Raw genomic sequence first — 24,193 nt, forward strand, 5'->3', positions numbered from 1 at the left:
TCTTCCCAACATGTACCTTATGATGTCACCGGACAACAAATAATGTGGGAAGTTTTTCCTACCAAATCACATGGAGCAACAATGCACTCATCATTGATCATTTTATTGGAGAAAACATAGTTTGAGATGTGATTGCCATCTCAAATTGATTTGCACCCACACTGGGGCATGGGTGCAGGAATAAAACTGTACATTCGAGCTTTTGAGTAAAAGAACAGGACACAACTTGACTAATAACAGCACTTTAAAAAAATGATGTATGGTTGGAGAATGGGATCCAGGGATAGTGTTATACTTCTGGAAAGAGGTTAAGCTGCACCACACCACCTGAGGAAACTAAACTGTAGCAACAATAGCAATAGCAATAGCAATAGCACTTACATTTATATACCGCTCTATAGCCAGAGCTCTCTAAGCGGTTTACAATATTTTTAGCATATTGCCCCCCAACATTCTGGGTACTCATTTTACCGACCTCAGAAGGATGGAAGGCTGAGTCAACCTTGAGACCTTGAGGAGTTTTCACTGAGGCAGGGAAGTAGCCCTTCCTGACCTCATTTGTTAATATTCAAGCTCCAGTAATCAAAGGACAATTGTGACTTGCACAATAAAGGACCTAGATTGTCCTAATTAGTAAAAAGCTTCTTCCATTCTCTCCTTGATAAGCTTGTTGACCAATGAAATGCTGAGTTTATGCTGTTCACGCCAAGGACTCCTGGTTCAATCCCCATATTTTTAGTTCAAAAGGAGTTTTTCCTTCAGAAAAGCTGGAAGAGCTGCTGCCAGTTGGATTAGACAGTGCTAGGCTAGACAGAAAGATAAATGGGCAACAGTGGCTCATGAGATGTTTTGTTGGTGGACTACCAGCTTCTGCCACTGAACATAATAGAATATGGGAGGAGAACTTGATGCTCCTAGCAGAGAGCATCATGAGGCAATGGTGAAGGCATATGAGTTGCTATTAAAGTACTAGGAGCTACTGTCAGCAGCCATTTACCATATGGTGCTGCTGGGGGAATTCTGCTGTATCCCGTGGCCACTCGCCTATGAGATGCCACAGGGTTCTATTCTGTCCCAAATGCTGTTTTACTTCAACGTAAAATCATTTGGGGAAGTCATCCAAAAGCATGGGCTGCAGGGTCATTGGCATGCAGATGACACCCAGCTCTACATTTAAGTTAGCTGAAGCCATGGAGGCAATGGAAACCGTGAACCAGCATTAGGAGGCATTTCTGGTCTAGATAAGGGCAAACAGGCAGAAGTTTAAACCAGGCCAGTTGGAGATGCTTTAGGTTGGGAAACACAATGACCTGGCTGGAGCTGTGTAACCAATTATTTATTGGAGTTTCACAGTTTGGGGAAGGGTAGTCCTGGATCAGGCATTATTTTTAGATGATGTTGGCAAACAAGAGTGCCTTTTACGAGCTTTGACTGGTACCCCAAGTGTGACCCTACCTAGAGATTTTGGAGGAGGTGGTATATAAGAAATTTTAATAAATAAGAAAGAAAGAAAGAAAGAAAGAAAGAAAGAAAGAAAGAAAGAAAGAAAGAAAGATGGGACATGACCTTAGCTTGCATCTAACCCATCCAGACCGACTATTGTAATGTACTTTAAATGAGACTATCTTTGAAGATTATTCAGAAACACCATCTAGTGCAGAATACAGCTACAAGGATGCATGTTGAAGCACCTCAGTACATTAGTATTATACTGATTGTGCACCAATTGTACTATCATATAACAGGAGAGCTTTGTTACTCAAAGGGGTTCTGTTCCTCGCCTACTGCCGTGAGTAATGGAACTGTGAGTAATGAGGCATTAGGGCTATGGGGAAAGGGGGGGGGGTTAGGTTCTAGGATGGAAGAGAAAAAAATTTAAATTGGCAAAACAGCCCCCAAATGCCCCTGAAACAGCCCTCAAATGACTCGAAACCACGGTGGTGTGCTCTGTGGGTCTTTCCCAATGTGCCCAGGAATGCTCTCCAAAGAGTGAAATAATAATTATAATTATAATTATTTCAATTTCTATACTGCCCTTCCAAAAATAGCTCAGGGCGGTTTACAAAGAGAAACAACAAATAAATAAGATGGCTCCCGAAACGCCCCCGAAAAACGTGAAAAATCATGGGGGGAATCTTTTTTTTTTTAAGAGCCACAAAATGGCTCCTTCTGCCTCTTCCTGGACTCTGTGAAACAAAATGGCAGCCAGAAGTGACCTCTGTGGTCACTTCTGGCCCTCTAGGAACCACGGACACATGGGTTTTGACCCCTTCTTATCAGTGGATATTGAAAATAGGTGTCAATGAGACAGCCCACAGATATACGTGACTGTGAATAGCGGTTCTGCGAATGAGGTTCTCCTGTACTTTAAGCCGCATTCAAAGTGTTAGTACTGACCTTTGAAGCCCTACACAGGTCTGGGATCTGTGTGCGACCAAGACCAGGGAACGTGAACAAGTTCATATGGCTCTGCCATATGAACCTGCATGGACACCAAGATCAGTTCAAAACCAGTTCAATAATTAGGCACTCAGGAGATTATTTGAGGGATATTTCAGCTTCTCTCCATTCCACCTACAGCTGAAGAACTATATTTCCTAGTGAGTCATATGAAAAGAAGTTAAGAAAGGAACAGGAGAGATTGGCAGGCAGATCCAAGGGTAGTTAGTCTTCCTGGCATGTGGTTAGAGGCTTGCTCACTCAAAAGCTATTGTCAGGAAACAAGTAGGGATGTGCAGGAATCACGATTCGAAGGGTGATTTGTAACACATCCTCTGCACCTTTAAAACAGAGGAAAGCAGGTGCATACCTGCTCCTCCACCGCTCACCACCACTTCCTGAATCAGCAGTGCTCCTCCCAGCTCCTGAATTAGCAACACTCTCCCACAGCTGTCCCTGCATGATGCCGGCATGCACATAGCGTGCCAGCATCGCATGGGGGCAACTGGGAGAGAGTGCCCCTGACACAATAAGGTAACTGGGAGGAGTGCTTTGGACCCCCTAAAAGTGTTCTTTGTCTCAATGATACCTTCAGGGGCCTAGAGCAGCTTCGGAAAGATTTTTGGTGGGGAAATGGAACAGCATTAACAGGTTAAATGACCCTACCTCCAAGCTGTGGTTCCAGTCTTGACAGGGCCATCACATGGCTGCTATTTTTACTTCAAAGTAAAATCCAGACTAGACAATGGCCAATTTAACATAACCTCTAGTTTGGCCCTCACAATGTAATGAATCATAGGAGACTCTACAAAATGTTACTTGAAAAGTGGCCCTCCACTGGCTGTAAGTTGATTATTTACATATCATTCTTCATGAGTTCCGAAGTTAACACCACCAACAAATTCTTCCCAACAAAATGACTTTAAAATGACAATAAAATGACTTTAAAATGACTCATTTCCTTGATCTCAGAATTGCTCTATTTCAAAAACTAAAACATCTGAGGAACACATCTTCAAAGGATATATACAAATGAACAAAAAGTGATATTAGTGTATTATGAAGTTTGGAGGTTTTGGGTTTTTCTCTCCGTACATTACATAGAAAACTCAATCTAAGGTTCTGTTCAAGCCTGTTTTAGCAAAGTAATTTGTTAGCTCTGCTCTAGTCATAGGTGTTGGTTCTTCTTGTGCATGTGCTATAAAGCCCCTTCTGAACAACTGAAGCAGCCTCCTGCAGAGGAGATTGCTTAAATTAGGGATCCTCAACGTTGGGCCCCCAGATGTTCTTGGACTTCAACTCCCATAATCCCCAGCCAAAGGCCACTGGGCCTGGGGATTATGGGATTTGAAGTCCAAGAACATTTGGAGGCCCAACGTTGAGGATCCCTGGCTTAAATTCAATTTCATACTGTTTAGGCAAAACTCTTATTTCATACTACCTATCTATATCTATCTCTCTATATATTTAATTCTCTTAGGCGCACCCATTGCTAATCCCATGTGTGGCAGAGAGAGATTGAGAGAGAGAGAGCTGCCAATAAGTGACAGGGGACCACATGGGGGGAAGAAGCAGCGGCCCAGCAAATGGCCGGCTGCTGGGGAGGTGGGGAGAAGATGAGTGGCTGATGGACAAGCGAGTGCACACGGCTGGCCAGAGTGGCCGCAACCGGCGAGCAGGCCCAGCAGACGGGCGGCCGCAAATGACAGGCGGATGCAAATGGCGGCCACGAATGATAGGTGGGCCTGGCAGGCGGGAGGCCACAGCAGGTGGGCAGGCAGAGTGGCAAATGGCCAGCCGAAGTGGCCGCGACTGGCAGGTGGGCCCAGCAGGCAGGCTGCTGCAGCTGGCGGCCACAGAGGCTGTGACCGGCAGGTAAGAAGAAGAAGGTGGCTGTGGACGGTGGGGGGGGAGAGGGGTGGCAAGCAAAAAAATGGCCGGGGGAGGGGGGGAATAGGGGCGCAGATGCTCTGCGCTGGATCAGTTAGTATATTTGAAAACAAAAAAAGCATAAAAAGCAAATAGGTTACTTAAACTGGTTCCATTTCTGCTGTGGTGGAATGACCAAGCAAGGTTTTAAAATTTATGAATCTGAAAGTGTTCTACATTTAAGGCACTTCAAAGATTCCTAAATGGAACTGATTGCCTAATTTCTAGGCCCTCAATGTGCTGGAGTAGCTCTAACTAAGTTGTGTGTCTCCTACCTACAGTCTTAAGTAAAAAATAGTACAAAGACAGTTCATTCCAGGTTTCACATTTTTTTAAAACCAAAGACCTTCACCTCCATAAACAGATATACATCCACTTGGATTGCCACAAGTCATGCATTACATCAGGCACTAGATAGAGTGGGGTAACCACACATCTCTGGTATTGCAAGTGAGAACTCCAGAAGGAAAGGCAGCCTAGATAGACTAGACTTGCTTCTTAACAAGACTGGACCACATAAATTATGACAAGTCAGTTACTGGGTGGACAAACAAGCATGGTTCACACAGTTATTTGAATCTAGGTTTAATGTGGGTTACTGACATTGGTGTGATAGATTGAACCCACACCAAGACGGGAATCTCAGATTCATCTCAGGCCATAAACTACCTCGGCGTTAGTTCACACAATGCTATATTAGCATTCATTTTTAAAAAATGATTCATATTCATTTATTCAGTTTCTATACTGCCCTTCCAAAAATGTTAACATACCAGAGTTTCTTCTGCTGTTCAGTTATGTGATCCAACATGAAGTGTTACTGTGCAAATGTTGCTCTACTGGGTTTGTATAGGATGGATCTCTTTGTACAAGAACAATCTTTGGCATGCAGTCCTTCTCAAAATAACTATTTTCAATGGGAAGCAAGAGAATGTGATAGAGAGGGAAGGAACTGCTCGCAGGCAGTGTATTCACACTGAGCTTGCACTTTGGAATACCAAGAAAATTCAAGCCATTTTTGAACATTACCAAAGTAATGCAGTTGGTACTGAAATCAGATTTAATTGGCACAACCCACAAGTCCTCATACCCTACTAAGCCAAAGTTTGCACAACTGTAATAATTGCATATTTCCTCATTTACTCTAGCCTCCAGTTCCCTCTCTCCTTCTTTATCTCCCTCATGCCATTTTTATAGACTGCAAACCCTTTGGGATTGGAACCTGACCTCTTATTCTTTGTAAAGCACCATGTATATGGATGACACTAGCTACATACATAATAGGCACAGTTAAAACTCATCCAAACCACCTGAGCTGTACTTCCCAAAAATGGTTTCCCCTGTGACTCGATGTCCAAGCTTTTCTTTGTTTCAGTGGCAGTCATGCTGCTTTGGTAACATCTAAAATATAACTTAGTATGGCCACATGAACATTGTCTTAATTTGTGAGTGTTCATACAGTTATATTCCTTCTGTACAGTGTTCTTTGGAGTGGTTGAACAGCTAGGGACATCATCCTTTAATACAATGAAAATTGTGCTAAATAAATTTATTTCAAGCTCAGCTAAACACAGTGGGGTCCTCCTTTGGAATAGTATTATGAGATATGGAAAAAAGCTGACTGGCATTGCATATTATGCACATTTCATTGCAATTAAAGCTCTGTTGCTACTTTTTCCACTGAAGGGATGCCAATGCCCATCCCATCGTCTTCTTCAAAAATGATAAGATAACACTTTCACCAGAAAACCATCCAGTTATAAGGAAACAATGACATATGAGAAGAGTCTGCAGAGCAAATCTGATCATCACCTAGCGGTGGCAACATATATTAGGAAGGAAGGTTTTGGAATTCAACTGTATCTGGGTTCATAGAAAAGTTGGGGATTTAACCTAAGGGAACATATATGGCTCTACCCTTAAGGTTCTAGCTATTGCCTGACTAATGAATGTCCATTAGTGGACACACGATAAAACTCTACATGAGCATGATGCCAAGAATAACGTTTGTTTATATGCACATCAATAAATCTATTTACAATTAAAATTCAACAACTTTTTAACAGTGTCAGATTGTTTTCCTCCTTTAATTTTAATTAGCCAATTCCACATCAGTTGCTGGAATTTGCATGTTCATCATGGCCCGAATTCCACCAAGGGATGTATTCAACAACTGAACATTTGCTTGGCACTATCCACTCTGTCTTGCATAGCTGTTTAGAAGACTGACTTTTGAACTATATACCTCAAATATTCACTTTCAGAAGCAACAATCCTCAGACTCTCTGATCTGAAATAGGAATAATATCTTTCTTGCCATTTTATCACCTGTACTTGACCCTTGATATGAATCCTATAGTATTAAATGCATTTTAATGGCCATTCAGCATATGATCAACAATGAATAATTTTTGCAAAATGTCTATGGTCATGGAGCTCTACTGATCTGTTTTGATGTATTAATTTCTCTCTACCTGGTATATGCAAACAGTCTATTCCAATTCACTAGCAACATCCATATTTTTCTTCATAGTAACCTTCAGCATTACATATAGCATTACAAATCGTCCTTGTAGACAGGTATGCAGAGTTATGTTCCTAGCAGCTGTCCTACAACTTCTGCAGTGGACCTACCAAAGCCTGAGCATCTTTCAGAAGTATTGTTTAGGTCGTTGTATTTGGCTTGCCTTTTTAACAGCCGAGGCCAAGCCAGGTGCAGGTATTTATTATTAATTATATGGTGCCATTGGTGTACCTGACACTTTATAGAATAACCTAAGCAAAAGGTGATAGGTCTCTGCACCAAGGGAGCAACAATCTAAATTTGAACATAGGAGGGGAGGGTAAAAGGAGTAAGGTAAAAGGGGAACATATGCATAAATGCAGCTATTCATACATAAGAAAGGGCCGTGGTAATGGTTTCACAAAGTTTTGAGGAGGATTTAGAACCATAGGAGCATTCTGGGAGGGAGTTCCAGGCATATGAGAGAGAGAACAGATTTCATTGTTCTCTGCACAGACTCAAGGCACCCCGTGCCAGACGCAGCAAAGCAGCCCCAAAATATAACCGAGCCTCCTCCATGTTTTACAGGAGCTATGGTGTTCTCTTGGAAAGCTTCATTTTTTCATCTGTGGACATAGAGCTGATGTGACTTGCCCAAAAGCCCCAGTTTTGGCTCATCTGTCCAAAGGACATTCTCCCAGAAGCATTGTGGCTTGTCAATATGCATTTTGGCAAATTCCAGTCTGGCTTTTTATGACAAAACTGGAGCTTTTTGGCAAGTCACATCAGCTCTATGTCCACAGATGAAAAAATGAAGCTTGCAAAGAAAAGAGCACCATACCTACTGTGAAACATGGAGGAGGCTCGGTTATATTTTGGGGCTGCTTTGCTGCGTCTGGCACGGGGTGCCTTGAGTCTGTGCAGGGAACAATGAAATCTCAAGACTATCAAGACATTCTGGAGCAAAATGTACTGCCCAGTGTCAGAAAGCTCTGTCTCAGTTGCAGGTCATGGATGCTCCAAATGGATAATGAACCAAAATACGCAGCTAAAAGCACCCAAGATTGGCTAAAGACAAAACACTGGACTATTCTGAAATGGCCTTCTATGAGCCCTGATTTGAATCCTAGCAAACATCTATGGAAAGAACTGAAACGTGCATTCTGGAGAAGGCACCCTTCAAACCTGACACAGCTGGCGCAGTTTGCTCAGGAGGTGTGGGCCAAACTACCTGTTGACAGGTGCACAAGTCTCATTGAGACCTACAGGAATCGCTTGTTTGCAGTGCTTGCCTCTAAAGGTTGTGCAACAAAATATTAGGTTAAAGGTCCCATCATTTTTGTCCATGACATTTTCATTGTCCAGACTGCATGTTTCAGTTCTTTCCATAGATGTTTGCTAGGATTCAAATCAGGGCTCATAGAAGGCCATTTCAGAATAGTCCAGTGTTTTGTCTTTAGCCAATCTTGGGTGTTATTTGTGTTATTATCTGAAATATTCTGTTGCATCAAAACTCTAAAGCAAAGTCTGATTTTTGTTAAATGTGGAATGAACAATGATGGGTGCCAATTACTTTTGTCAGTTTCAAGTTATTTCAGAGACAATTGTGGGTTCTTTTTTTTTCGTGGAGGGGTACCAACACATTTGTCCACGTATGTAGGTATCTAACACTGGTGGACTTATTGTTCTATGAACATAGGTCTGAAGGTTTTGATGCTGTTAGCTGTTGTCTATGGCTGCAACCCCCCCCCCAAATTATTTGTGCAAATCGTGCACAAAGAGGACTCAGTTTATTGCTTTGGGCACAACACTTTCCACTGTTGAAGAAATAAAATAGTTCTATGTATTCTGACCTTAAGCTACTTTGAAGAGGGACAGGCTTCCAAGGTCACAAATAAAGAAACAGAATAAATGTTTTAAATACCATTTAGTTGTTAAGTGAAAAAGATACAAACAGGGAATCCTGGCTTCAAATCTTAGCTGGCCATAAACACACCAATCTCTAATAAAGGCATGACAATAATAATCCCTACCTTACTTGGTTAGTCTAGCAGTAAAGATATGTGGAGAAAATAAGTAAAGCAGTGTAGGACCAATAGACTTTTCAGCATGTTTAATTCTGTGCTGGATTGTGGTATGTTATGATTCATTTTTTCCAACCCTGACAAGGAGATCTCATTAATGCTGAAAAACAAATGAAAGTCTGATTCAGGAAGCAACAAGTGAGATTTCTTTCTATCTCTGCTTAATATAATAAGCAATCTCATATGCCTGTATTGACCACTGAATGTAGGAGAGATACTTAGAAGGAGCAATATAACTCTACGTGTGCCAACTGTATAATTATTCCTCAGTACTGCATGGTGTCCCTAAGAGAGATATGTATTATCCTTGTAAGAAAGTGAGAGGACACCATAGAGCATGAGGGTGATACTTTAGCCTGTTGAAAACCTGACACCATTCCTCTTCACTGAATGGCCAATATTTTTTACTAGGGTCAACAGAACTCAGCTAGGGTGGGTTGCATGCTTTTGAAGCCCAAACCCATTTTTGCTCTTTGCCTAGTTTGAGGAGTTATCAGATTAACTATCAGGTATACGGTTTTGTCTCCAGTTGTGAATTCTCAGGGTACTGAGGATGGGAACATGATTTAAAAAAATCTTTTCAAGTCATTCTCTCAGCTAAATGAGATGAGGTCAGAAGATTGGAGGAGAAAATATGTTGGGAACTTGACATGTTTCTGCATACAATGCTTAGGAGGAAATAGGATGACTACTAACCTAGACAGTATTACAATTTCTGGTCTTTTTCTCTTCACACTGTTTCCAATGTTGAGAAAAAGGTTCAATATATCTTGTACAAGGGATTCTTAAACTTGTGTCCCCGTATGTTATTGGACTACAATTCCTATCATCGACAGTCACAATGGCCAAAAGCTACTGTGATAGAGTTGTAGACCAACAACAATTGGGGACCCAAGTTTGAGAAGCTCTGCCCTGTATAATTAAGTATTAATGGAGGTTTCATTAGAACAGACATCAGTATGAAACATTCCACCAGGGACTATGAGGTATACATAAGGCATCATCTGAGGACTATGAGGGAAAGCTAAGCATTTAGGTTTTTTTTTTTAGTTTAGAGAAACAAGGCTACTGGGGTCTCCCCCATGATAGAACTTTATTTTAAAAAATATTTAGTAGGCATTCTCCTCTCCTGCTATTATTCTCCTGCAACTGGTATTCAGAGGCATCTTGCTTCAATACAAGAGCACCGGTTCGAGCACTGGTTTGGTGTTGTGGGAAGGAGAGCAGGTCCTTACCTGCTATGCGTGCTGGCACCATGCAGGGGTGCTGGCACTGTGCTGGCACTGTGCAGGAAGCTGATAGGATGGCGAAGAGCAGGTAAGGACCTGCTCTTCTCTTTCTTAAAACTCCCACTCCACTCCCCGCAGTGCCAAACCAGTGCTCGAACTGCAGTTCATGCACATCCTAATTGATTGGCAGAAGCACTTCTTCACACAATGCATTATCCGTATGTGGAATTCACTGCTCTCAGAGACATACTTTTGGAGTGGCTCACAGGGCTTTCTGGGGAAGGAGAGGTCATTAAAAAATCACCTCTTCCCTCTGAAAGCACTGTTATTCTGATCCTCTCGCTACACTGGTACTTCCTTAGGCAGGACATCAATCACTGGGAGATTATGCTGGAAATGTCATTCTTCAAGTTCCAAGGTGTAAGGTTCCCCTGTTGGGATCCATCTGCATCTCCTTTGTGAAGTCAGGGCCCCACATGGCCTCAGAAGCTGTGAAATGGAGAGGGGAAGTTGTGTCACCTTTCCCTTTTGCTCCTTTTCCCCATTTGGCCCCACACCTCTGACTCCCCAGGCGATCCTCACCCCTCACCTCGGAGGTCTGGGATTCATAACTGGCTGGAGCTCCTTTATATAGCTGGCTGTAGTCTCAGCAAATCTTGCAAAATCCAAGCCTTCATTCCAATCCCATTCTTGGGCCTCACGAGAGCAGTGAAGCCCGATGCTCTTCCTCTGTTCTGGCTGAGCATGGCATCGGCAGTCCCCCCGAGCTGCAAGGTCACCACCACCTCACCTAATCCCAGCACTGGGATTGGGGATAGCACCCAAGGTGCATGTGGGTTGAGGTGAGTCCAGACTCCACCTGGGGATCCTGCTGCTGCTGCCACCGCTCGTGCCCTGACACAAGCGTAAAAGAAATAATGCTGGGACAGAATGCTGTTATAAAGGGAAGTGGGGAGTACATAACTCTTGGGATAGCTAAATCAAAGAGAAAGAGATATCTGCTGCTTCTGACTCTAAAGGCTGAGACTGTGAGAACACCAGAAGACTAGTCTCTCATGAACTAAAATGCTTGAGACCAACCTGCCATGAAAATGATATGGGAGACACACAGTCTCAGTTCATGTACAGGCAAGAGCCATTAAATACTGGACAGTTGGCAAACCAAACACAGAATTTATCTTTTGTTTGCTATGTGCCATTAAAAGGGTGGAGGAGGTAGGCAACAGTGTAGCATTACTCAACCTCTTTATACTATTCACCCAGGAAATGACTAATGTGAATGTTTACAGGCAACAGCATAAACTATTTTTGGTCATGGGATGTTGTTCAAGACAGGATTTCCAAAAGCTGAACAATAATCTTTAGCAGGCAAAAGTTTCTCACAACCACTGCCCCAAAGAAAAATGGTGTATCCTTTCATGGATCGGGAATGATATAACCATCTTAACAAGGAAACAAGTTATTTGAAAAATAATTAAAACTAAGCGGACCTCTTTATTTCAGAATCTCTCTCCTTACACAATGTTGTTATGGACCTATTTTAAACCATTTATTGTATGACAAAGTGGAAAGTATTACACTCAAGTAAACTAGCCTAGGGGCTAGTAATGCAGTGTGTGTGTGTATGATGTGTGTGTGTATACCTAAATACATACATAAAACTAAAATATCCTTTAAATCACCATCAAGTTCAAGACAATCAAGATACAAGGAGAGATGGAAAATTAAAGAACATAAAGAATGGACAAAAGATTAAATAGAAAAACAACAGATTCACAAACCCATGCAATATATGCCAAGGTAGCATTCTCATATGTTTTATTTTATTGCTATCTTACTAACTTCATATGGCTCTCAGTATATTTGGCTCTGCTACACCCATATGTAGATAATACATATATGTAGAACGGAACGTTAAATGAATAACATTGTGTTCTATCCTAGGATTATGACTACAAAACAATCTGCAAGGGTGAGTTGTGCATGTGTGCGATTTTTGAAGGTGGCAATGGTACCAAAAGACTGCATTTTGTTGATCAGGAGGCCTGTAATGCTGAACACTGAAAAGACTCTTCCACCCCCTGTTAATCCCAGCTTCTTAAGGGAACACTCAGTAAGATAATGAATCCTTTAAATGTTACATCTTGTGTCTTGCATTATTGTGGTGCACCAACTCTCCACATCAAACAGTCATCAGGACTATTACAAAGTGGGCTTATAAGAGAGTGGCTGAAAAGGCGCTGTGTGAAAAGAAGTGGAAAATTAAAGCTGAGGCAGACGAAGAAAGGGCTTAATTTACTGGCATGTACAGTATGCAAATGAGATTACTCTCAGTTTAACTGCATCATTTATGTCCATAATAACGGCATCATCATTACAGGGCTCAAATTAAATTACACCATAATTAGCATATCAAAGTGATTGGTTAAAGTTTAAAACAAATACCCAATTTTGTTAATGAACAGCTGTAATTGTCATGTACACTTCAATGAAAACTCCCTAAACAAATATATGTTTTAGAACACAGAAAAGATTTTTAAGCAGGCAGGTCTGCAACTGAGGAAAAGTACATTTTTTAAAAAATGACAGATTACTCTGCCAATGTTAATATGCGCTCATCATTTCCAAGAAACAAAATGTTCTATCAAAAGAAGTCTTAACGTCTTATATTTATTCTCCTCTAGTGCAACTAATAGTGGCAAAATCCTTTCACCACTTTTGACCTTGAACTACTTGTACTACCAATGAACAGGTGTCCTGCCTGCCAACAGTAAAGGATTTCTCAGAGTCATTTTTCCCCCTGATCTCCCAAGATATTTTAGAAGCTGTTAGGTACTAGAAGAAAACTAAAGGAACTTACTAAATACTGATGTTCTGTGCTGTAGCTTTGTTTAATTCATCTATAATATGGCCAAAGGCATTAGTGGAGGGGGCAGGTCAGGGAAAGGGTATCTTGCTAACTCTCCCCTGTATACCAGTACTCTAGCAAGTTGATGACATGATAACATAATAGGCAGCCTACAATTCAATTTGCTCTGATCTAATAACATCTACACAACAGATTTTGGAGGTGGAACTGTTCTAGAGAAGATTTTTTTCTCTCTTTCCCCGTTCTCTTCTCATTAAAATAGATAGGGAGGTGGGGCTACTGGTTCTGTCAATGTCAGCTTGAGAGCAAGTAATGTGTTTCTGTAGATCAATCACTGCTAAAACACATACAGTAAACGTACAGTAGAAAAATCGTTCTCATGCCAAATGCAATTTAATGACTCAAGAAGCATGCTGAATGGTATTAAAATATTATAAGTGAGCTTTTTTGGGTAGCTCATCTGGATAACAATTGTAACTGCACATGGCCACAATGGCAAAGCAGCAGCGTCAAAGGAATTGGCTGTGTACAAGAAAATAAACCCTTGCCCACCCCCACCTCTATGTTTGCATCTGTGTCGCGAGACTATCACTGTCCAACTCTGAGCCTTAAAATATGTATTTCCTGGTAAATCTGAGAATGCACGTTCAAAAATACTTAACAAGCAAACTGAATGTCTTATTAGATCGATATTATCAAAACAGTGTTCAAAAATTTAAAGAAAGTAGCTTTTCATTTTATTCATCGAGGAATCCATTAAAGCCTGAGCTCTGAAGTAGTATGTAAATTACGTGCCTTTCAAGGTAGAGCTAGGGCAAATTCACTCCATCAACTAATGATGAACCTCATTATGTGCAGAGCGTATTAATAATGAGGAAACAAGCCACCCGCCATTCCATGTTCTAGCATAAATCCCTGTAAAATGTGAATTTCTCCATGTCTAATTAAAGGCTACTAATTCCTACTACTTCCCGCTATATCCCTAAAAACCAGAATTATAGACAATATATGTAATTTTGGGGGGGAAGAAAAACTCAAAAAGCATTTCTAGATCTTTGTAGATGGTGGTGATTATTATTATACAGTACTACCGCATGTATATTGTATATATGATTATTTTAAATGATTCTCAGAATTTGAGAGACCGAACATTTTTAAATACAGGAGCTGTTTGAATTGGTTTTTCATTTTAAAAGAGGCTTCAGCCTGCCAAATATTAGCCTTTGTATCTCAACTGAAAAATAAATAAAACGAGGAAAGAGAAAAGTAGAGCATACAGGGAATAGTGTGTGTGTGTGTGTGTGTGTGTGTGTGTATACACAAACACCCACACCCACACCCACACTCAAGTCAATCATAAAGATTTACTCAAAATAATTAAAACATAATAATAATGACCTAATGGCAATAACATCAGCCAGTGTAAAAGAGTGGAACATGTGAGCATGTTTGAAACCCAGTGATTTCAAAACAAAATATTTCAGCATGCACTTAATTCTTCCATTGTAATCAACAGGATAGAAGTGCTTAACTTTGGCTGGCTTGTGCCATAAGTATTTAAATAGTTGATTGTTGTGTTCTCAGTTGGAAGCATCTTGCTTTACTTTTGCAAACATGCTGCTTTACATTTTTATTCTGAATACCTTTCCTGATAAAAATACATTTGTCAGGCTGAATTTCATATAACAACATCAATTGCTAAGACTATTTGTCTTTGAACGTATTTGTGATGTTCACTGTACTTTCCAGAATAAAAATTGACAGGTTTATCTGAGCTAAAGATTATGGAATCTTCTTGGCTGGGGTGTTTCCCCCCTCAGCTCTAAATTTCTCTACTTGCATTAAACTCTACACACACCTAAGAAGAATTTGTTCTACAGAAAATAAGTGCAACAATTTTTTCAAAAGATCAGGTTATACTTATACAGCCAAGTATATTAGCAATATGCTATTGAAAAAGTTCATATTCCTGTGAAAAAAATATATACCATCAACTAATCATTCTTATGAAAGCTTAGAATTTGTGTAACAGTACATATCCTGTTTTACATATCCTGCCTCCTGCAATGCAACTGCCTTACAAATGAAATCAAACACACAAATTAACATATTTTATCAGTATGGATTTGCTGCACTACTGTTCATATGAATTTTTGAAAACTGTTTTATTTTTTAAAAGGACATTGTTTCTTTAAATTGCAGAGAAATACGCTCCAATCTTAAAAGCTGCAAGAGCGCACGCTTACTCTTTCCTACACTCTGTGGAGGATTCCCCCCCTCCTTTTAGGTCAGCCAGTCATGCACTAGGAAGACAATCCTCCAAAAATAACTTGTCCCACCCCCGGAGCACAGAGTTTAACAACCTACCTTTGTTCTGGTCCTGCAGATAATAACAGGCAAGCCTCAAAACTGTGAAGATTTTGGAAGAGCCAAGGGTGTTCAGAGTAATCACAAGAAGAGAAGATGACGATGAAGAAGAAGAAATAACAGAAAAACCTCTAAAAGAAATTGGTCTAGATGACAATTGGTTGCAGCAAAGCATTTGCATCTGTGTCACTGTTTACACAGGAGTGAGTGCACCTCTGTTCCATCAGCGTCTACAACTAGTGGCATTTTAAAGGATAGAGGCATGACAATCAAGATAAATAATACATCTCTGTTTGGATGAGGATCTGAAACACCTTAAAGCAGCATATTGTGTGCATGTGTTTTTTTCCCCCTTTCCATAAGCAGTGTCTATCAATGAGGAATATTAGTTTGAGTGACAAAGGTCCCAGCCTAAATAGACATTCTTACCTTAACGTTCCTAGTAAAAGGCTCCGGCAAACATTACTCATGGAAGGTGCATGTAAAGATAGGTTTCAACGAATTAATCCACAGCCTTCAAAATTAATGTAAAGGAAAGAAAACCCAAAAGGAACAAGAAAATAACCACAGTGACTTGTATTTCCAAACAAACGCATCTCAGGTTGGGCAGCATGGCATAACGCTGGTTTACATATACAGATCTGCGTGTCAGAAGGCAGAATTCTTTAAGATTTACTTGACACTTATTTTCCGGGAAGCCTTTTGTGGAGTTGTGCCGTTTGTTTCTTATTGTCTGCGAAGCAGTTAGAAGCTTCTCCCTGAGGGGGCCCCTCAGCCCCTGGCTCGGCCGCTTTGACAGGGAGGTAACCATATTAGGATGTGTATGGTAAAGTAAACAATAACATAGTTGCAATGAAATGGATTTCCACCACCCCCTTCAGCTAATGGTGTTGGTGTCAGCCCTGTTTTTAGTGTTTCCCACTAGTTCTGTTTTCTAGTTCAAACAAGTTTTCTTTAAATAAAACAGAAAAAGAGGGAGTGCGGAGGTAAGGGAAAGAAACAAGCCTTTCCAGCTTTCAAACTTCTATTTGCAAGGTTTTTCCTCTATTTCTTTTTTTAAAAAAACAAAAACGCAAGGGCGTGGGCAAAAACAGCTTTCAGCATCCCAGTAAGAGGCATACCAACTTAATTAATAGGACATAAAACCAGTATTTTTTAGAGTTCCTACAGAATTATTAGCAGGATATAAACATTAAAAGTAGTAGTTTAATAATGTAGGGTAAGCTGTTTACCCCCCCCCCCCGCCACACACACACACACACACACACCCCTTTTAAGTGAAAGCAAATTTGGTAGTAAAAGTCCAAGTATATCCACTGAACAGCCTCAACTTAACTAGTTATGCAGTTTGGGCAAGTACATGCAAGTTTGCCAGCTTTACATGCTAAAAGCGTTTTGTTCAAAATTGTAAAAGGCAGGTGTCAAGTTATTTAATTACAAGCAGTACTAAGCATTTCCCAGATAAGTAGCTGCCCCAGAAGCTCTCAGAAACACTGAGGTCAAACAAACAATCAGAGAGGCTGTTCACAGGCGCAGGCTAGGGCAGCCCAGCCTGGGCTAAGCTGCACGTGTGAAGCGCCAGGATTGAGCCCAATGCCTAGCCCCGCTTTTTCACTTTGCATTTAGCGGAGGTTAAGTGAGCCTGCAGTTCGCTTAACCTTAGCATGTGATCATCTGGGTGATCACCACCAGATTAAGAGGCTTCCCCCAGGCCTGCCACCATTTCTGGCAGAGCGCTGGGGGCGGGGAGGAGCGGGTGTGCACTCTGGGATGAAGTGGGGAGAGGCGTCTTGCTCTAAGCTCCTGCTTGTCACCATGCCACCACTTGTATGGATGTGTGGCACGGCAGAGTGGAGGGCAGCTGCTGCCCGTATGCCGGGGAAGGCAAGTGAGCTCCACCTTCCCCGCAGCACACCTTGGAGCGGCCATGTGGTTGTATGAAAGGCCTCATAAACTGTATTCTGGGGTTTGGGAGCTGTGTGTGATCCCAATTTTCATCTGTATGGAAGCAAGCTAAGAGGAAAACCTGGGTAGAAGTGATTGTGTAGAAGCAAGGTAGGAGGAAAGTCCTTTTGCTTCCACGCAATCACTTTTGCCCAGGTTTTCCTCTTAGCTTGCTTCCACATAACCAAAAATTGGGAGCACACACAGCTCCCAAATCTGGGTAGAACACAATTTCTGACTGTGTGAATGACTTCATTCTATGGTCTAAAAGACGCAGGGGCTGTTCATATAACCACACACATGCACAGGCGGATGGGGGGAGAGGGTTCCACCTACCTTCCCAGAGACAACCCTTTGCAGCCCAGGCAGCCCAACTCTGAGCACTTCTCCTGACTGCGCTGGAAAACAGAGGCCAGGACTCTTTGCGTGCCAAGCACAGTGCACTGGGGGATTCCCCCAGGGGACGGGTGCTCTAGGCACCTGTTTCTGTGTCAGCGCAAGCTGCAAGCGGCTCGCATTGACTCATGATCCTGGAGCCAGGGTTGAGGGCACATTTGCGCCCTTAACCTCGGCTAAGAGCCAGGCTGCAGCGCTGGGTTTGGCGCTGCAGCACCACCAGGATCCATGCTGATCTCAGCGGTTCTCACGGGCATCCAAGCCCAGTCTTGGCTGCCTAATCCTGGACTTGGCTGCTCTTTAAAACAGCATCACATTTTACAAGAAGCAGTCATTCACACAGTCAAAAACTGTGTTCTACCCAGGTTTGGGAGCTATGTGTGCTCCCAGTTTTTGGTTGTGTGGAAGCCAGGTAGGAGGAAAACCTGGGTAGCTTTTGCTCCTACCTTGCTTCATCACAGTCATTTCTACCCAGGCTTTCCTCTTACCTTGATGCCACGCAAGCTAAAATTGGGAGCACACACAGGGCAAAAGATTGCAACCTATGAGAGAGAGTCACCTAGAGTTGCTGAAGTCAGCTTCTGGAGGGAGCCACATGTGTAAGGGGGAGGCAAGTTTCCATGTCTTTCCCAAACTAAGAAGGAAGCTTACCGCAGTGACCCTGCCAGGAAGACATGACATGAGGTCAGGTCATTTGCAGAGTTTTGCAGCATTACCAATCAGCATCAGTCACTGGATAATGAGAAAGAAAGCAGACTTTCTCTGGTAAAGGAACTAAAAGGATTCAGTGACGTTCACTATGTCTCAGGCCCCAGGGAAGAGGAGATGGAAGAGTGTGGTGATGCAGTGGCATGAAGTCAAGCTGGAGCAATAAATTTACTATTAAGCTGAGCACAAGGCTGAGTCGAAAACTAAAAAAGTGTAGCACACGTGTGTTGTCAAGTCATTTGAAGCTAATTTGCAGCATTAATACCCTGAGGCTGTTCTCATGCACAGCCTAACCCATGCTAGAGATGCCCAACCTGGATTAGACTGCACGTGAGGACTACCGGGATCGGACCTGATCCCGGCTTCTAGCACCTCCTAGCCTGGCTTTAGCCCAGCTGCTAGCTGAGGTTAAGGGAGCAAGCACTCCCTTAATCCAGGCTACCAGATCATATATTTGCTGGGACATAGCAGACACAGAGATGGGCACCTAAAGCACTTGCCTCCTGGGGGGATCCTCCCAATTAATCTCACATGTTGTGCAGTGCATTGTGGGATCTCCAAGGGCTGGGATGTGTTGTCATGGCCTCCGAAGCTCTGCACTGCAGGCAAGCAGCACAGATCGTCTGGGAGCACAATCCATGTCCCAGAAACATGGGATCGGCCATCTGGGGGGAAAGCGAGTTTAGCCAGCCTTTCCGTCCACCTACCCACCTGCCAGCCCATGCTGAATGACCTCCCTGAATTCTAAAATAATAATGCTTTTACTGCACCATAGAATACTAAACCCAAACTTGGGTTAATCCAGCTCCATTTCTCCTTCAGTCACTGAATTTTCAAGGAACTGAGACTGTATTGCTCTCTCTATACTGGCTTATATGCAATAAATAAATACATGAATGGAAGAACAACTTAACACAGGGAGATATCAAAATCAATAAATCACACAAACAACTAGCAGTTCAAAAGTTCAAAGACATGATGGCCAGTTCACTAACGTCTTAGCACTCAACCAATAATAACTTGACTCCATCACTCCTCATACCATAGACAATTTCATAGCATCATTTTCATTAGTCTGTCCTACTGAAAACTGCTAGCTATTTATGTATACGCTAAAATAAATTAGCCATTTCATCGAGCAGCGTGATTCATATAAAACACATTAGTACAATGCTCAATTTTCCAGGTAGAGTAAATAAATACATCAATATATTCAATAAAAAAATGATTGGAGCTGTGTTGTTATTGTTATTGTTGAGGAGCTCCTGCTCTTGTATTCAGCTCATGCAAAAAATGTTTTATTGGATTTATTTGTTGCAATAAGATATATTGTGAACCAGATTAATGAACCTTAGCAGGATCTGAAGGGGTGGGGGCAGGGGGATCCAGTATTTAAAACAAACCAAGTGAAGTTCAGTAAACATTCTATGCACAATATTCTTTCCAATATTATATTCATTAGAGCTGTTTAGTAATCATGCAGTTCCAAGGAATATATGAACATGGGGGGAAAGGAAGTCTTCAATTTTTTTAAAAAAAAATATTTTAACTGAATGGGACAAGTTCACAACAAAATCATGAGTTGAGAACACGGTTCTATGTTTAGGTTTATTCTATGTTTAGGTTTATGAAAAATGACCCAGAAACACAGCAATAAGGTGAAGGAAGCTAGGGGCAGGGCCAGATCATCATGCCAGCAGCTTAGGACCCAGCTACTGAGAAAAAAATCCAAGTATCACTGCAGCTTCCTTACTTTATGTCAGCCTTATGCTAAAAAGAACCCATAGCATGTGGGAAACAATTAATTTGAATGGCTACCTCACAAAGTAATCACATACTTCTCTTCTTCTAGAAGCAGGAGAGTACCTTGTGTGATTTTTCCTGTGGGAGGCTTCACAGAATCCAGTGAAACTTGATAAGCCAATTAAGAGTTGGGACACAAGAGCGTGCATGTCTGAAGCTACCTGAGTCTGGTTCCTGCCCTGCCTCTCCTGAGATTCTACTGTCACCAAGGTTTGAATTTGGCTTCACAAAGTCAGTAGAATTTTGGTAACACAGCACAAGAACTGAAACTGAGTGGCTCAGATGTCAAACTTGTAAGCACACTGTCAGGGTGAGGGGGTGGCGGTGGCAGCTGGATTTCCTGGTGGCAGCCGGGCCTGCCACAACACATGCGCACCTTGGGTGCCATCCCCAGCTCCATGTGATAGATCAGCTTGAGGGCAGTGGCCTGGTGCCTGGGGGAACTGTTGACACCACACCGGACTGGGGTAGAGGAAGAGCATTAGGCCTCGCTACTCTTGCAAGAAACAAGAACAAGATCAGAGCAGAGTCTCGCAAGGCTTGCTGAGATAGCAGCCAGCTATATAAAGAAGCTCCGGCCGAGAATGAGGCCTAGACCTCAGAGGAGGGCAAAGAGTGAGGATTGCCTGGGGAATCGGAGAAGCTGGGCCAAAGAGGGAACAAGGAACAGGGGTTAGAGGTGACAAAACCTCTTTTCTACAGTTCACCTCTTCTTAAGCCATGCAGAGCCCCTGACCCCACAATGCAGCCACATACGGAACACCGATGGGAGAAGCTTACACACACGGTCTCGCGTTCTTACCTTTTACTGAAATGTTACCATCTTACCAACTTGCAGTGTAGAGTATGAAGCTGTTCTGTGTGTCCTTACCACCAAGGCTTACCACCAGGTCACCCATCAGAAGTGCAAAGAGGTAACCTGGGACCCAGGGAAAAATGGTCTTGGGCCACTCCTCCAAATGCTGTAGCCCCCAAATGCTGTCAGTAGAAAGCAGCAGAAATATGTTGAGGATCCTCAGGCTTGTGGAAGCCCTGTGGTACTTTGTCCCCTTTGCTCCCCTCCCCAATACTTCACTGATTTCTATGACACTACTAGGAACATCTAGAAAGGATATGCAAGTTCTCCATATAATGGTGATAATCTGCATTAGCCAATTGTCATACAGGGTCTGCTCTAAGTAGCTTCCAATTACAACATATAGGTTAGCATCTATCTATTATATTAATTCTCTTAGCCAGTGCATGTCCTGAGGAATTTGGTGGCGGAACTCTCGCGACACGTTGCGAGAGTTCCGGCGGGGGAGAAAGTTAAGGAGGAAGGGCAAAATGGCGGCAGCGGAGAGCCACAAAATGGCCAGAGGAAAGCCGCCTCGGCTCAGGCTTGCCGGCGGCCACTGGGAGCTGGAGGCGGCAGGACGGCCGGGCCAGGCCGTCCCCGGTAGACGCGGCGGCCCATCCTGGTGGGAGGTGGCCGAACCTGGCAGGAGACGGAGGCGGCGGGACGGCCTGGCCTGGCCGTCCCAGGAATAGAAGTGGCGACAGGTGGCGGCGGAGAGGTAATGCGCTGCGGGGCACAGCCCCAGCTCCCGTCGGAGGCCAGGGTGGGAGGGAAACGGGCGGCCGAGAGGAGAAATGGCCGAGAGCAGGAATGGCGGCAGTGGGGCCTTTTTCGGCCTTTTCGGGGGAGGGGGGCAAGAGAGAATGGGGCAGGAGGGAAGGAACAGCAGGCACCCAAAGAACGCACAGATGCTCTGTGCAGGTTGGCTAGTATACATAATGTTATGAATAGCAACTGAGAAGAATGTTAAAGCCACAAAGTAGAATGGTATGGTGGCAGCACAAGCAATGAAACAGCACATACACAAATTTGAAGGGACTTATACACCTTTGACATTGTCATGTGTGAAAAACACATTGTTGAAAAGTAATAAAACAAAGCAAAACAAAACATATGTTCAGCATATAAGTTGAATAAATAAAGGAGAAAGTATACAGCCTTGTTTTATTGCTTTGCCAATCTGGAACCAGTCTGTTTCACCATGTTCTGTCCGGACTGTGGCTTCCTGTCCTGTGCACAGGTTTCCCATGAGAACAATAAGATGTTCTGGGACGAACATTTTCCTAAGGATATTCCACAACTTGACATGGTTGATGCAATCAAAGGTTTTTCTGTAGTCAATAAAGCACATATTGACTTCTCTTTGGTATTCTTTGGCTTTTTCAATTGTCCAGCATGCATCAGCAATAATTTCTCATGTTCTTCAGCCTTTTCTGAAACCAGCTTGAACATCCGGCATTTCCCTTTCCACGAAGTGCTCTAATCTGCATTAGATGATCCTGAGCATTATTTTGCTAGCATGTGAAATTAAAGATATTGTGCTATGGTTTGTGCAATCTGTTAAGTCTTCTTTCTTTGGTATGGGTATGTAGACTGACCTCTTCCAATCTGTTGGCCACTGTATCGTTCTCCAAATTTGCTGGCATAATTTGGTTAGTGCCTTGACTGATTCTTCTTCTGTTGCCTGCCATATTTCTATAGCTATTCTATCAATTCCTGTAGCCTTCTGACTTGGTAAAGACCAGAGTACTGATCTAACTTCATCTTCCCATACTAGAGATTCTTGCAAGTAGGGAATATCTTCTAGAGTACCTTGGATGTTGACATCCCTGCTGTACAGATTTTCAGTATACTCCTTCCATCTCTGTTTGATCTTCTCTGAATCAGTTACTATCTGTTATTTGGTATCCCTTAACATATCAGTTTGAGGTTGGAACCTCCTTCTAAATTCAGAGATCTTTTGGAAAACTTGCCTTGTTTTTCCATGTCTATTTCCATCCTCAAGGTCTTTACAGATGTCAATGTAGTACTGCTCCTTGTCTCTTCTAACAGCTTTCTGAAATTCCCTAATAAGTTCCTTCCTGAGATCTTTATCTTTCTTGACACTGGCTTCTCTCCTCTTCTTGGCAATGTCCACCGTCTGATCTGGCATCCATTTTGCTTTCTCCTGTTTCTTGATCTTTGGCAGTCTCTATTCACATTCATCAACAACTTCTTTGGTTTCATTCCACAGTTGCTCTGGTTCCCTATCAATGAAGTTCAGAACTTCAAAGTGGTTCCTGATGTTCTCTTTAAAAATGGTGAGTGCATTCTCAAGATTGTAGCATGGAAACTGGATAGTTTTGTTTTTCGCTTTAGCTTGACTTGGAACTTGCACATGACATGAACAGTTTGTGATCCGTTCCGCAATCGGCCCCCATCCACATCTTTGCAGTTATAACCGACCTCTTCCAACTCCTTGCACCAATTATGTAATCAATTTCATTTCTGTGTACTCCATCTGGCGATGGAGGAGAGGAGAGCTGGTCTTGTGGTAGCAAGCATGACTTGTCCCCATAGCTAAGCAGGGTCTGCCCTGGTTGCATATGAATGGGAGACTTGATGTGTGAGCACTGCAAGATATTCCCTTCAGGGGATGAAGCTGCTCTGGGAAGAGCAGAAAGTTTCAAGTTCCCTCCCTGGCTTCTCCAAGATAGGGCTGAGAGAGATTCCTGCCCGCAACCTTGGAGAAGCCACTGCCAGTCTGTGAAGACAATACTGAGCTAGCTAGACCAATGGTCTGACTCAGTATATGGCAGTTTCCTATGTCCGTATGATGTCCATGTGTATAGGCGCCGCTTTGGTTGTTTGAAGAATGTGTTAGCAATGAAGAGACCATTGGATTGGCAGAAACTAATAAGTCATTCTCCTGATTCATTTCTGTTTCCTAGGCCATACAGTTCAATCGTGTTTTCCTCCTTACCATTTCCAACTTTGGCATCCCAGTCTCCAAGCACCAGCAGCACATCTTGCTTGCATGTTCTGTCATTTTCAGACTGAACTTGGGCATAGAACACATCAACTTCCTCTTCTTCTGCATCAGTC

At 42.6% G+C, this 24,193-nt stretch overlaps 1 protein-coding gene across 17 annotated transcripts in view; it reads right to left on the bottom strand.

Annotated features, from left to right (window-relative positions):
* FOXP1 (forkhead box P1) overlaps nt 1–24,193 on the bottom strand; it is an 823,426-nt gene that overhangs the window by 338,488 nt on the left and 460,745 nt on the right. The window contains exon 1 of one of the 17 annotated variants that reach the window (XM_053290521.1): nt 15,850–15,970. The exons of 15 other annotated variants lie outside the window; for them this stretch is intronic. The gene's annotated coding sequence lies outside the window, so the exon portion shown is untranslated. Of the gene's footprint in view, nt 1–15,420; nt 15,462–15,849; nt 15,971–24,193 lie in introns of those variants that run through there. One more of the 17 variants, XM_053290522.1, reaches the window with a different exon arrangement.

This window comes from Hemicordylus capensis, chromosome 2 (assembly GCF_027244095.1).
Source record: "Hemicordylus capensis ecotype Gifberg chromosome 2, rHemCap1.1.pri, whole genome shotgun sequence".
Classification (NCBI taxonomy): Eukaryota; Metazoa; Chordata; class Lepidosauria; order Squamata; family Cordylidae; genus Hemicordylus; species Hemicordylus capensis.